At 39.2% G+C, this 16,050-nt stretch overlaps 1 pseudogene; it reads right to left on the reverse strand.

Annotated features, from left to right (window-relative positions):
- The window catches only part of LOC105511443, a 19,684-nt pseudogene extending 8,019 nt beyond the window's left edge, over positions 1-11,665 (reverse strand).
- Positions 11,666-16,050: the final 4,385 nt, after the last annotated feature.

Genomic DNA, 16,050 nt, shown 5'->3' on the forward strand with positions numbered 1-16,050 from the left:
TTTTTCTGTGTGCATGTTTTTTTTTTTTTTTTTTGACAAGAGTCTTACTCCGTTGCCCAGGCTGGAGTGAAGTAACGTGATATCGGCTCACTGCAACCTTCGCCTCCCAGGTTCAAGTGATTCTTCTGCCTCAGCCACCCATGTAGCTGGGATTACAGGCACCTGCCACCATGCCTGGCTAATTTCTGTATTTTTTTTTTAGTAGAGATGGGGTTTCACCATGTTGGCCAGCCTGGTCTCAAACTCCAGACCTCAGGTGATCTGCCTGCGTTGGCCTCCCAAAGTGCTGGGATTACAAGCATGACCCGGCCATATGTGAAGTATTGTTTCTGTTATATTGTTCATTGTTTTCTGGTTGTTTTGTATATTCTTCGTTCCTTTCTTTTTCTTTTAATGTTTGTCATTGCAGTTTGGTAGTTTTCTCTGGTGGTACAGTGTGAGTTCTTTCTCTTCCTCATTTGTGTGTTTGTTTTACCAATGAGTTTTATACTTTGACGTGTTTTTGTAATGGTAAATGCTGTCTTTTTCTTTCAGGTTTGGGACTGCCTTAAGCATTTCTTGGAGGACAAGTTGAGTGGTGATGAATTTTCTCAGCTTTTGCTTCTTTGGGAAAGACTTTTTTATTTTTCCTTCATTTATGAAGAATAATTTGCTGGAAGTCGATCATTCGCTGGCAGTATTTTTTTTTTTTCTTAGCTCTTTGAATATATCATCTCATTCTTCCCTGGCAGAAAGGCTTCTACTGAGAAATTCACTGTTAGTCTGATGGGGGTTCCTTTAAAGGTGACTATATGTTTTCTCCCACTGTTTGCAGAATTATTTCTGTGTATTTTACTGTAGACATCTGACTGTAATGTTTCATGAAAACTTTTTTGCATTGTATCTGTTTGGGGATCTCAGAGCCTCTTGTATCTAGATGCCTAAATCTCTTGCTAGACTTGGGAAGTTGTTATGTATTGTTATGTTGAATAGTTTTCTAATCCTTTTGTTCTCTCTCTGCCTTCTGAGACCCCAGTAATTCAAATATTTGGCCACTTTTTGGTGTTTCATATGCTATGGAGAATTTGCTTATTCTTTTGTCTTTAGTTTTGTCAGGCTGTGTTATTTCAATAGACTTATTTTCAAGTTCTGAGATTCTTTCTTCTGCTTGATCTAGTCTATTTTTGTTGAAGCTTTTGAATATATTTTGTATTTCATTAAATGAATTTTTCATTTTCAGAATTTCTGCTTGTTTTTTTTTTTATTATCTCTCTCTTTGGCAAATTACCATTCATATCCTGAATTGTTTTTCCGATTTCTTTGTAAGTTTTTCAGAAGTTTCTTGTGTTCCACTGAGTTTCTTTAATATTCAGATTTTGAATTCTTTTCCCATGATTTCATTGATTTGTTTATTATTGGAATCTGTTGTTCGAGAGTTATTGTGTTCCTTTGGAGGTGTATTATTTCCTTGCTTTTTCATGTTTCTTGTGTTCTTACACTGATATTGTCATATCTGAAATAATAGTAGCTTCTTCCAACTTGTTGAATTTGCTTTTATAGAGGAAGACTTTCTTGAAGATGTATCTGTGGTTTTTGTTGGGTAGAACATTTGGCTTTGATTCTGGGTGCATGCAGTAATGTGGCTTTAAACAACATCAGTGGTATCTGTGATTTCCTTAGGGTACAGCTGGAAACTGTAGTGAAGTTCTGCTGGGGACTGGGAAGCCAAGTAGGCCAGTTTTCCAGCCCCATTGCTACCAGTGTTGGGCTGAGAATGCCTGTTCTTGGGCACTGGGGGGCAGTGTAAACTGGCACTAGTATTAGTGGGTCCAGGCAGGCTAACCCTTGGGCCTTCTGGTAGCTTACTCACACGCTGGTAGTGGCAATTTTGGGCAAGGTGGGTGGCAGGTTCTTGGACCTCTGGACAACCAGTATGGCATGGGCAATGGTAGAGTCAGTAGCAGAACAATCCTCTGGGTCTTGAGAATTATGTGCTAGTGTTGGTGGTGGCCACAATGGACTGCGTGGGCTAGTCTTTAGGCCCGTGGACGGCACATGCAGATAAGTGCCAGTTGTGTTGTTCTCATTTTGGTGGGTAGGTCCCTGGGAGGGGTGTTTAGGTTCCGATGGTGGTAAACTGAGTTGGGAAATCCCCTGGCCCCTAGACTATGTGCTCTTGTATGGGAAGGGGGTAAATCTGGGTCAGGTGGGCTTGCCCTCAGGCCTCCAATGGCGTGTGGAGGAGCCACCCATGGTACGAAGGGGTTGGGTGATCCACAGGCCACTGGTGGAATGCTTGCATGGGGGAAGCAACAACTGTGCTGTTATCCTGCCACTGGGGAGGGTAGTGCTGCCTTCAGTGGCAACAGCCTAGGCCAAAGGATGGGGAATGTGTGCACCACTTGCACCTCAGCCCCAGCAGCACTGCACCTTAGCCCCAGGTGTGATAGCCCAGGGTCACTCACGCCTAGATCTTGGGGACGCAGCCTGCGCTTCTCTTGAGCCTCAGTTCCAGCACTGCTGGACTCCAAGACAGCATACAGTTTGTTGGGCCTCTACTATTTCCTGATCTATGACATCGATAAAAATTAAAAACAAGTTGAATAGGACACACATGGTCTAGACTCACAGCATATTCCAAGAAATTTCTCACCACCTTCAAACAAAGTCATTAATTTCTTCATTAATTCAACAAATATTGAGCCATTACCTATGTGCCAGGTATCAATTTAGACACTGGGGATATAGCAGTGAACAGCACAGATAAAGTATTTGATCTATGAAATTTCTATTTTAGTGGGTAAAAACAGTCAATAAACAAAATATACAAATAAATATGTCAAGAGACGATAAGTGCCGTGAAGAGAAAGAAAGTAGGATAAAGAGAGACATGGGAATGCCATACTATTTTATTTGGGATGGTTAGTGACTATTTCTATGAAAAGGTCATATTTGAGCAAAGAACTGAAGGAGTGAGAAATATATGGGGAAACTATATTCCAAACAGAGGATACAGCAAGTGCAAAGGCACTGAGGAAGGGTCATGCTTGAAATCGGAAAGGATTGCAGCCAGGGAGGGGAATGGTAGAGACGGGTTTAGAGATGTAGCAGTGTTCAGGCCACAGATTATTCTACAAGCCATGGAAATGACAGGTTTTACACTGAGCTATTGGAAGTGTTCTGCAGCTGAATTATATGACTTGACTTACACTTTAAAAGAATCATCTGACTGCTGTGGGGAGAACAGACTATGGGGGGGGGTGGTAATGTGGTAGCAGGGAGATCAATTAGGAAACTCTTGCAAAAGTCCAGGCAAAGGATGATGGTGACCTGGATTAGGGAGATAACAATACAGATGTAGAGAAGATATTAAGTTCTGTACGTACTTAGAAGGTAAAGCCGACCAATGTTCCTGATAAATTGTATGGGCTACAAAAGAAGGACAGAAGCCAACCCCTATTCCCTATCATTCCATTTTATATATTTTTATAGCTTTTGTTACCATTTATAATTATATTACGTATTTTTTGCCCATTTATTGATTGTCTTCCTTAACCAGTAGAGTAGGTATTCCATGATATCAGAAACCTCACCTATCTCATTCACAATGAAATTTCAGCACCTAAAAGATCATCTGGTACACAGCAGGTGCTCAATAAATATTTGTTTGTACGAATGAGTGAAAAGAAATGGATTTGGCATCTATGATGAGCCCTTAATATATTTCTACTCTTTTCCACTCTAATTCTACTCCTGGGAATCTATTTTGAAGAAATTTCACAAAGGCAAAAACTTATCCCAATAGATACTCATCAAAGCAACCTATTCTTACAGTGGAAAATTAAACACATTCTAACAGTTCAACAGGAGGAAAATTTGGGACACTTCCCAAAAGGTTCAAGGAAGCCTTCACTTCAAGATATTTCACAGTGAAGGACCCCAGTGTTTCCCTTTGTCACTTTATAGGATTAGTTTGGTCTACTGTCATTCAGCTAAAATGCCTTGTATCCCTGGTTAATGTGAAGTCCATAACTAAGCCCACTTTTGGGACAGGATGGTCAATGGTTAGAAACAATCAGAAACAGTCTGTTCTGCCAGGGCCTAAGCACCCAGAGATCAGCAGACCCATGGGCACTGGGTTATGCCAGCTAGATGGCAGGGTTATGTTAGTTCATTTCAAACCATGCATTCTAATTACAAATTCTTAAAATCTCAAGGGTTTAATTTAAAAAGTTTTACAGCAGGCTTTCAACCAGTTCCTGGGGCCTCATTATTGTCAGCTCTCCTCACCACAGGCCTACGTGGCAGGAGTTTAGGGAAAATAGAGAGAAGACTATGGGGAAAAGAGGGGAAAGAGAAGTATATATGATTGAAAAGCCCAAAGGAAAGTGGGAGTAGAAGTTTAATTATAACCCAGCTGGGCAATTTGCATCAGTGAGTTTAACCCTGAGAAGGAAAACAGGCTTAGGAAATGCCATGCGAATGTGGGCATGCGTGCTCCCCAAAGAGCTAACATTTACAGTAGACACTGCACTGCAGCCATAGCATGTACTCAGCACCTTTCTGTGTGCAAACATGAACATATTGAAATGTACAGTTTTACTAATTAAGGACCCCCTTTATTCTACTGAGTATAAAAAATAAATAAAATATAACCCCATTTTTTCTCCCCAAAGATAGAATTATTTTTTAACTTGCACAGCAATATTCTGAATTCTAGTACTCGATCTTAAGTATATTTACTCTCAAAGCAATGAATTTCTGAACTCAAAGGTACTTAACGCATTTTGACTCTTCATTTTTCAAATAAGGAAAATAATACTCAGAGAGTATCTCAACACAGTAAAGAAAGGAAGAAGATGCTTTATCTTTCCTAATCTCTATTTAAGCTCTCTCTTCATTATTCTGCACTATTTTCCAGTTATTTCTGGGATTGTTTTTTTAACAAACACTGAGCCTTCTAGTGCAATGCACTGGCTAATCATGGGGAAAAGTGCACACAAAGATGAGACAGGAATAAATTCTATCTTCTGGAGTTGTAGACTCTGGATGTAAATGTTCTTATAGTCATTCTTTCTCTCTTTTCCTCTGCCTGCTTCTAGAAAGAACTTGAGGTAGTCAAGGTTTAGACCATTATATATTTAAGATGTTGAAAAGATTTCATTCAACAATGCTTTTTGCATCAATAACAATTTTATTCACTATTAGTCAGACATATTTTTTTTCTTCAATTTAAGTCCTCTCCTTGACTTTCTGTAAGTACCTTAGAAATTTCCAAGTAAGTGTCATTTGCTTTGCCTATTGAAGTCAAATTATGTTATGTGTTTGAATTACAACTTGAAGGGGGCTATGCTTTTAGTAACTCATTTTTTCTGTTCAAATGCAAAAATTATTGAAATTATTCTATGCTTGTAGTCTATGATTGCTTATTCTGAGTTCCATTTGCCTCTTCTTATGAAATCGTTGTTGTCTAGGAAATGAAAAAAGACAGGTCATATTAGTAAATCAGTATTTATATTCAAGAAAAAGATCTAAAATATTTTTAGAAGAACTATTCTCATATAAAAATAAATCATCTCTGATAATATGTTTTCAGAAGAGTTTGGCTTTTATGTTTATGCAAGATTGACTTCCTGCCAAGCCTTCACTTCAAGATATTTCACAGTAGAGGGCCCAGTGTTTCCCTTTGTCACTTTACAGGATTAGTTTGGTCCACTGTCATTCAGCTAAAATGCCTTGTATCTCTGGTTAGTGTGAAGTCCATAACTAAGCCCAAGTATTTGTTCTTTAAACTTTATAAAGTGGCTCTTCCATTCACTCTCAGGATGTGCCATTCATCATATCTTCAATGGCTGGGGAAAACTTACTGTCTCTTTATGGCCTTTATAATGCTCTGAAAAATGATTTGTTAAAGGAAGGGTTTTGAAAGAAGTATTGTCCTTTTGGCTTAAAGTTTATAGTTTGTCAGCACTTACTGTAAAAGGAACACATTCACAACCACATTTTTTTTTTCTAAAGGTAAAGGAATGGAATGTTTAGTCTGAAAGCTTAGAAGGAAGATGAGGCACAACATGAAAACAAAAGCAAAATCGAAAAGCTAAAACAGTAAGAAAGGAGAGAAAAATCCAAGATGAATCGTAGCAAAGTGATATATTTATCATTATCCCAGAATATATAAATGTCTTTTTTTAACCAAAATATTAAGTCTTTTGAAATGTTCCAAAAGCATGAGAATCTAAAACTGATTCTCACTCTTGATTTCAACAATTAATATTTCATGAGTTTCTGCTTCCTCTTGGTGAATTTTTTCATACTAACATTAGTTACACATGACACTTTTTCATAGCATGCAGGGATCACAACACAGGCACCTTTATCTTCACAATAAACAGATATTGACCTTTGAAAAATAATTTAGACCGTTGTGAGCTAAGTAGGACCCAATATAAAGGGGAAAATGCAGGTACTATTTGGGCTTCCAGAAATTTCAAGAATTGGGTGGCATTTTTGGAGAAAAAGACTGTCAGGTTGTCCTGAGGATGCTGCAGGTGTGTTATATCTGGTGTATCATCCAGGGTTCTTGTTGGCAATCAACAAAAAAGAAAGCCTCAGTTAACTCTGCAAGGTAGGAATTTATCAGATGTGATTTGGATTGCTCTCATAATTGGTAGAGTATGTGGAGAACCAAGCCTGAATCCACCAGGAACGAGGATCCAGATGTTCAGAAATACAATCAAAATTATGCCACCAGAATTGGTTATAATGCTATTGCTGTGGCCACTGGCCACTAAATGCCACGAACATAGTTATTCCATACACTCACACTTTCCTAGTGTCATCTACGGAGGAGTCAATGGCCTCGTAGACTTCAACTGACTACACTCTAGCTACAAGGGTTAAGGGGAAGGAATATATGTATTTGGCATTTTTAGCTCGTGCACTGGCTAAAAATAGGAAGGGCCTGTCTTCCACTAAGACTGACTGTTTTAGGAGGCCCCCAAACAGAATTAGGATCCAAATGCTGAGCAGCCAAAAAAGAAAAAGAAAACTAAAAATGCCCCCTTGTCTGGTTAAAATTCAACTGAATCAAGTGAGTTGAGAGCAGATAGGCAGTCTGTATTTTTCTAGTCAAATCTGCACTTTTTCATTCATAGAAAGTTTTGAACTATGAATTATTAATAATAAGCTTTTTTTAAAATTATACTTTAAGTTCTAAGGTACATGCGCACAATATGTACCTTTGTTACATAGATATACACGTGCCATGTTGGTTTGCTGCACCCATCAACTCGTCATTTACATTAGGTATATCTCCTAATGCTATCCCTCCCCCTACCCCCTCCCCACAATAGGACCCGGTGTGTGATGTTCCCCTTCCTGTGTCCAAGTGATCTCATTGTTCAATTCCCACCTATGAGTGAGAACATGCGGTATTTGGTTTTCTGTTCTTGCGATAGTTTGCTGAGAATGATGGTTTCCAGCTGCATCCATGTCCCTACAAAGGACATGGATTCATCCTTTTTTATGGCTGCATAGTATTCCATGGTGTACATGTGCCACATTTTCTTAATCCAGTCTGTCACTGATGGACATTTGGGTTGATTCCAAGTCTTTGCTATTGTGAATAGTGCCGCAATAAACATACGTGTGCATGTGTCTTTATAGCAGCATGATTTATAATCCTTTGGGTATATACCCAGTAATGGGATGGCTGGGTCATATGGTACATCTAGTTCTAGATCCTTGAGGAATCGCCATACTGTTTTCCATAATGGTTGAACTAGTTTACAATCCCACCAACAGTGTAAAAGTGTTCCTATTTCTCCACATCCTCTCCAGCACCCCTGTTGTTTCCTGACTTTTTAATGATTGCCATTCTAACTGGTGTGAGATGGTATCTCATTGTGGTTTTGATTTGCATTTCTCTGATGGTGAGTGATGATGAGCATTTTTTCATGTGTCTTTTGGCTGTATAAATGTCTTCTTTTGAGAAGTGTCTGTTCATATCCTTTGCCCACTTTTTGATGGGGTTGTTTGTTTTTTTCTTGTAAATTTGTTTGAGTTCTTTGTAGGTTCTGGATATTAGCCCTTTGTCAGATGAGTAGACTGCAAAAATTTTCTCGCATTCTGTAGGTTGCCTGTTCACTCTGATGGTAGTTTCTTTTGCTGTGCAGAAGCTCTTTAGTTTAATTAGATCCCATTTGTCAATTTTGGCTTTTGTTGCCATTGCTTTTGGTGTTTTAGACATGAAGTCCTTGCCCATTCCTGTGTCCTGAATGGTATTACCTAGGTTTTCTTCTAGGGTTTTTATGGTTTTAGGTCTAACATTTAAGTCTCTAATCCATCTTGAATTAATTTTCATATAAGGAGTAAGGAAAGGATCCAGTTTCAGCTTTCTACTTATGGCTAACCAATTTTCCCTGCACCCTTTTAATAATAAGTCTTTTGTTAATATAGGTGCATCCCAGATACCAAAGACATATTCAGAAGTAAGGTGCCATTACTGGGGGAAAACCCCAGATATTCTACTATTTAAAAACAACCTCAGGCTGGGTATGGTGAGTCATGCCTGTAATCCCAGCACTTCTGGAGGCCAAGGCAAGTTCATCACTTGAGCTCAGGAGTTTGAGACCAGCCTGGGCAACGTGGTGAAACCCTGTCTCTACCAAAAACAGGAAAATTTGTCAGGCATGGTGGCATGTGCCTGTAGTCCCAGCTACTCAGAATGCTGAGGTAGGAGGGTCACTGAAGCCTGGGAGGTCAAGGCTGCAGATATCTGTGGTCACACCACTGCATTCCAGCCTTGGTGACAGAGCGAGACCCTGTCTCAAAACAAAACAAAAACACCGAAAAACTCTGAACTAATCAAATTTCTTTGAAAGAAATGTATTTTTTTTACACATAAGTTTCTTAAAAGTCAAGCATAGAACAAACTTCAAATCCAAATGAGTTGATAGAAAATTAGTTTGCCAGGCTGACTTATGAATCACGTTCTATCCAACTGGTTTCCCTTGTAAACTACCTTATAATTTTATATAATACTAAATTTAATTTACTTCCCCCACTTTCCAACACATAAGTCATAATCTCTCTCCCCATGCTGGATTATTTACATCGATGTAAAAATACTCTCTATTATCTCATCACCTTAAAAAATAAGCTCTTCTCTGGGTCCTTTATCCCTCCAGTTATCCCTTGATTTCTTTGCTTCCTTATCAAGAACAATGTATCAAAAGCATTTTGAATATGAGATTTCTCAAGTTTCTCATTTCCCTGATCTCCTCAACCCACCCTAGCTGGCTTTCTGACTCATCTGCCATGTAACGTGTCAAGGTTCCCATATGGATAGATCTCAAGATTTCTTTTTCATCTTTATTTACATGATTTTGCTATCAGCTTTCAACAACATATGACTGTTGACATCTTGCTCCTCTTCCCCTTAAAAAAAAAAATCTTCTCTCCCACAGCTCTGTGATCCTGTAATAAACTTGGGCTTTCCTCTTATCTCATGCGACTAGTCTTTCCAAATCTCTCTCTCTCTCTCTCTTTTATTTTGCCTCTAAATGTTAGTTTGCAGCATTTTCAATGTTCTTCTCTTGAGAACTCAATTTGGCCTAAAGCTTTGAATACCATCTATTTTCTGATGACTTCGAAATTTGTATTTGCAGACCTGACCTCTGCTCTGAAGTCTAGACTCATTATTAAACTGCCTATCTAATATCTGCCTCTCTAATATCTTCTCTTCATTCTGTACCCCAAACCTCTAAAGTCTAGACTCATATCTCAAACTGTCTAGCTGATATTTTCTCTTCATCCCATACCCTCATTTTCCATTATCTCAGTTAAAGTTCTAAAAAACACTGATGGCTCAAGCCAAAAGCCTAGGTATCATACTTGATCTTTATTTACCTGCCCCTATCACATCCAATTCGTCCACTAAGTCTATTAGATCCACCCTCAAATTATAAAGGATCATATTTTCCAAATATTATGACTTTTATTTATTTCTGTACAGTTTGTTTATTTTTATTGTCTTCATGCACTGATAAGGACCTCTACGAGTATGTTGAAGGTAACACTGAGAGTAAACATTCTTCTTTTGTTTGTGAATTTAATGTGAATGCATCTGACTTTTTACAACTGAGTATAATGCTTGCCGAAGGTTTCTGGTAGATACACTACTTCTTAGAGGAAGTTTATTTCTACTTTACTGTGCTGCTAATGTTTAACCATCATCAGGACTTGGATTTTTTCAATTTATTTTTTGGCATGAGCATAAAGGGTTTTTTTCTTGTAATCTGTGAATTCAGAGAATGAATAGATGTATTAGGAATACATTATCCTTGCATTCCTGAGACTTATCTGTTTCCCCCATCTGCTCCCTCTGGACTTAGACCTCTTGTGGCCATTCCTGTTCTTTGCAGCACTTTGTTCTGGGTAAATTCTTGGTTTTCTTTTACCGTGTGATACCATCTCTCTGGATCTTCTACAGGGAGCCTGCCTTCTGTTTTTTAATGCTGTGTTAGAGTTTTAGAAAAGATCTGTCTTTCTAGTAATGTGCAGCGAAGTTGAAAGGGCTGGAGCCTGTGCTTAGGGTGCCATCTTGAGGAAAGTCAGGAAAAGACTCGAATTATATAAAGACACTTGGGAATCTTCCAATTTAGAGAAATGCCTTTGATCCAGAATGTAGTGACACAAAGCAGGACAAGGTGAGATGATAATTCAGAGAAGAGTGTCTCCAAAATTAATATTGGCTGACGTTCAAGTGAGAGGAGAGAAGAAACAGGCATGGTAAGAGGTGAAGACAAGGACCATACAATGTCAAGGGCCGAGAAATTTAATTAAAAGCTAATTATTTCCTTTGAAAGTTTTCATCATCGTCCCCCACAAAAATATTGCTAAACATATTCCCATAAGTTCTGATTCTTGCATATATAAAAGGAGAAAATGAGATCATTGCAAATTTCCTCTTATTCAATCTGATGACCAGTATTACCCATGGTTTTATAGCCTGTTACAAGACAGAAAAAAATTGGGGAGATATTAAAGTCATATTGCAACTTCTTTCTAGAATAATAAAAGGATTTCTTTGATTTCAGTAAATATCATAGGCCTCTGTAAGATATTAAATAGGGACAGGAGCTAGAAATCCTTGATCAGACTTGTAAAATTTTATTCAGTCCGTGAAAACCTATGGAAAGCTTTTGATGTGTCAGGTACTGTGACTGGTATTGGGGATACATCTCTGAGAAATATAGACATCAGTCATCATGAAACATATTGTCTGGTGGGGTGAGAGAATACCAAATAAACATTAACCGTAAATGTGATGACAAGTATTGAACGAAGCATGGGTGGTCTGACTGCAGGAAAGCAGTGTGCATAGTCACAATACAGCTGGGTATAGAGTTTTCTCGAAGAAATTATCTTTAAATTGAGGGAGCAAAGAATCATTAGTCAGTCTTTCCAGCTGTCTTCTGAAAGCTGGAAATAAAACCTGGATTTTTAGGGTCTAACTTACATTTCCAAAGACACCTTTAAAATTAGGAGAGTGTGTGGTCTCTGGATTCTTGAATTCTAGGGCTCCAGGCCTCGGTAACCATTGGCCGTCTTTAGCATCAGCAGTAAACTGGCAGCTGGGTTGCATCATCACTGTCCCGACTCCTGCTGAGCTGTGGGCACCCATCATGAGTAGATGAAAGAGATATAAAACCAGTAGGGTCTGTTCCAGGGCAAATCCTCTGTGAGAAAAGACAGGTGTCACATTGCTCTAAGAGCCAGCTGGAAAGGAGTTGAGGAAGGGAAAACGTTTTAGTTGGAATTTCCTGATAACAGGTGCTAGAAACTAAATTGAAATAGGTAGAAGGAAAAAAAAAGCCGTTTATTGATTAAGGAAACAAAAAGGCTAGGTGTTGACCTGGAACTTTAATCAGTACTATAGCTAGATTCTTTAACAATATCCCTAGGGGTATTGCTCTTTGTCTTTGATTTGTCATTTATATGCATGCATATGGTAGGGGGTGATGGTGCTTATTGTCCACCAAGCTCTCTTTGTGTGAAGATAGTATTACAAGGCAATTCCAGGCTTAAATGGTTTGTAGAAACCATGATCTCAGAAGGAAAGAAATTCTTTCTCCATTAATGCCTTTATCACACTCATCTGGACACTGACTGGCTATACTTAGGTCGTTTGAACATTCATAGTCAAGTCACGAGGTCCAGGGCACGGAATGCTCAGACTGGCCTTCTGTAGTCACGCCTACTCTGATGATGACAATGCTGGGGTCCCTTGGTTGTCAGCCCCGTTTCAATCAGAGAGAAAGTAAAGGCAGCCCTCAGAATAAAGATTCATAGAACAGATGAAAAAGCAAAAAGGGCCACTAAAGAAAAGTAAATTTTTATGGTTATTTTTTTTCCACTTTAAGCATATCTTGGGATCTTGCAATTAGGAAAAGAGTAGCTATGATGCTATGTTCTCTCCGTTAAGGACACTGATTCTGGAATTTAATGATCTGTTTCACATTCTTGCTCTACCACTTACTCGTTTTTCATTTTGAAATTTAGTTTTCTTCATGTGTCACTTAGGATTAATTATGGGCTTAGTAATGCCCAATCATCATGGATTTGCAGTGGCATTGATCCTTCAGCGCAGAAGATCCTAGCACACGTTCCTGACCAAAAAGCAGCCATCTTTGTGGCACAAGCCAATATTTATTGCATTTTCTTGCCTTGGTCTATCTTTCTGACGTTAACACCAAATTTTCTAGGACAGAAGACTTCTTACTCTCAGCAAGTAGTTTGTTTCTCAAAGAAAATCATGGGGTGTTCAGTTGGCTGTGTGGCTGCTCCCATCTGTAGAGGTGAGGTAGATGTACGTAGTCTTCTATGCTGAGAGAACAATTCTAAAGAATGCTTTGAAGGTAAACATATAAATCAGTACACTCCTCCAACTCAATACCTTCATGAAATGTATCTTCATGAAGTCTGCCTATTACATTAAAGTTTTTTTGTTTTTTTTTTTAGACAGAATTTCACTCTTTTTGCCCAGGCTGGAGTACAATGGTGCGATCCTGGCTCACTGCAAGCTCTGCCTCCTGGGTTCAAGTGATTCTCCTGCTTCAGTCTCCTGAGCAGCTGGGATTACAGGTACCTGCCACCACACCTGGCTAATTTTGAATTTTTAGTAGAGACGGGGTTTGTGCAAGTTGGTCAGGCAGGTCTTGAACTCCCGACCTCAGGTGATCTACCTGCCTCGCCCTCCCAAAGTTCTGGGATTACAGGTGTGAGCCACCGAGCTCGGCCTACATTAAAGCTTTAATTTCCAGGAAGACACTCCAACTTGAAGCAGAGTGATACAGTTTGGATATGTCCCCACCAAATCTAATGTTAAATTATAATCCCCAATGTTGGAAGCAGGGCCCGATGGTAGGTGTTTGGGTCATGAGGGTGGATTGCTCATGGCTTGGTGCTATCCTCACCATAGTGAGTGAGTTCTCAGGAGATCTGGTCATTTATAAATATGTGTAGCAGTTTCCCTGCAATGCTCTCTTTATTGATTTTGCTCTTCCTTGTGAGATGTCTGTCTGCTCCCACTTTGACTTCTGCCATGAGTAAAACCTTCCTGAGGTCTCATCAGAGGCCGAGAAGATGCTCCCTGTACAGTCTGCAGAACCATAAGCCTATTAAACTTCTTTTCATTGTAAATTACCCAGTATCAGGTATTTCCTTCTTCCTTTTTTTCTTTTTTTTTTTTGGAGGGAGTTGGTGAGGCGGGACAAGGTGCTGATTTTAACAGATAAACAGTTTTCCTGTTATAGAAAGAAGGCAAAACCATTTCAGGAAGCTTTGTTATAGAAAGAAGGGAAAACCATTTCAGGAAGAAAGAGTAGTATTTGTAAATGCACAGAAATACGAATCATGGTGAAATGTTCTGAAAACAATCATCAGTTTGGACTTGCAGGAGAAGGGGTACAAAGGTGGGAACCTGGAACTTGAGGCAGGAGAAGGCAGACCCAGATGAGGAGAAGGCTGGCAACAGGAATTTACTGAAGAGTTCTACCTGAAGGCAACAGGAATTTACTGAAAGGTTTTAAGCTGAAATTTATGGTTAATTTGGCAGCATTCTGGGAGACAGCTCAGTTGGGATTGTGGGTAGGGGTAGGGAAACTAGTGAGGAGGCTACTGGAACAGTCCAGGTGAAAGGTGCTGAGGACTTGAACTTTGACCATGGGGATAAGAATAGATGATGAGGAGTTAGGGAAGTGTTTGCCTGGTGTGGACTCAAGTCTCAGAACCCAGAGTAATGGACGTCTACACAGAAGGCAGTGAAGACAGTCTGTTTCCAGGGGCTTTGAAATGAGCTTGGATGTCAGACTTCTGGCTGACACTAATGATTGTCTCATGTGTGATAATTCAGACAGATTACTTACTAATAATGAAAATGGTATAGTCTGAAAGTAATCTCAGGCTCTTTGGAATTATGAAGACAGGGCAAAAGTCAAGGGACGGTGTATTTTTGTGCCAAAGATACGGAGGTCTAATGCTGAACCTGAGTTTTAGGTCTGTCCCTTTCTAATTAGTTGTAAGGTCAACTTCGAATTGTTTTTGTCTTTTAACCTCAAGATTCTGAATCTGCCAAATGGGGGATCGAATAATACTTCCTGCAATCTATTGCACACAGTTAGCAAGAAAATACTTGTAAGGCATACTTTACATTCCTGACTGAGTCTCTTTCCTCATGAAATAAAATCATTAAGAAATTTTTAGCAACATTTTAATTAAAAATTTAAGTATAGAAAGAAGATTGTATAGCTCTGCATTAAAAATAAATTAGTACATGACTTGGCTAATTGACACTAAAGTAACTGGTGTCAGATTCACCCTCCCACCATAAAAAACTATACAATCTGGACAAAACATAGAAAAAAATTCTTGGCAGGTGTATTATTCTGTTCTCATGCTGCTAATAAAGACATACCCAAGACTAGGTAATTCATTAAAAAAAAGCAGTTTAGTGGACTCACAGTTCCACATGGCTGGGGAGAACTCACAATCATGATAGAAGGCAAAGGAAAAGCAAAGTCACATCCTACATGGCAGACAAGAGAGAGGGCATGTGCAGGGGAGCTCCCCTTTGTAAAACCATCATATCTCGTGAGACTTATTCACTATCGCAAGAACAGCACGGGAAAGACCCGCCCCCATGATTCAATTACCTCTCACCAGGTCCTAAGCATGGTTCAGGTGGGCAAGGCTACATGTGGGAATTATGGGAGCTACAATTCAAGATGGGATCTGGGTAGGGACACAGCCAAACCATATCAGCAGGCATAGAAGAACATTGTTCTACCAAGTCAGGTATGAGATCTTTAAGGAAGGTGAGGCACATGAGGTTACTATCACATTTGCCAGGATTTTCCAGAAAGGCATCTTTCTGAACTTGGTACAGGAAAATGGGACTCAACCAAGGATTAGTGGTCTTGGTAACCAAAAGAAGCAATGAATAGAGTTGAAAGCTGCTAAGTTGGTTGGGAATTGGGGGTTAATGTACCATATGGGAGAGAGAGAGAACCATAGAAATAGGTGTGTAAATGTCATTTTGGTCCTTCTGTGACTCTTTAGCTATGTGACAGTTGGCTAAGAAGAGGAGAGACATAGGAGAAAGCAACTGCTGGCATACAGAAAGCAGAAGAGATTATCAGGACTAAAAACTTCCTGGACAGCTACTGGAGTTCAGATCCAGCCAGATGGGGAAATGTTGGTAAACAACTGAGAAACTTAGTTGGGACTCTTAAAAATTCTCTTAGGAGAGGTGCAATATCGTAGGACTGAGGCATATGTCCTAAGAGGAAAATAAAACGTCATTACCATAACACAGCTTAGAACTAGGTCTTGAGAGCAGCAAGGTGATCTACAAGTAATATAACATCTGCCCAGAAAAACAATTCAAAATTTTTGAGTATCTCTATATCATATTATCCATAAATTCAGCACACTTTTAAAAAATTACCACATATACAAAAAATGCAAGAAAAACAGACTGATAAGAAATAAATCAGTTATTGGCCGGGC

This window comes from Colobus angolensis, unplaced genomic scaffold (genome assembly GCF_000951035.1).
Source record: "Colobus angolensis palliatus isolate OR3802 unplaced genomic scaffold, Cang.pa_1.0 Scaffold2, whole genome shotgun sequence".
In the NCBI taxonomy this organism is placed as follows: domain Eukaryota; kingdom Metazoa; phylum Chordata; class Mammalia; order Primates; family Cercopithecidae; genus Colobus; species Colobus angolensis.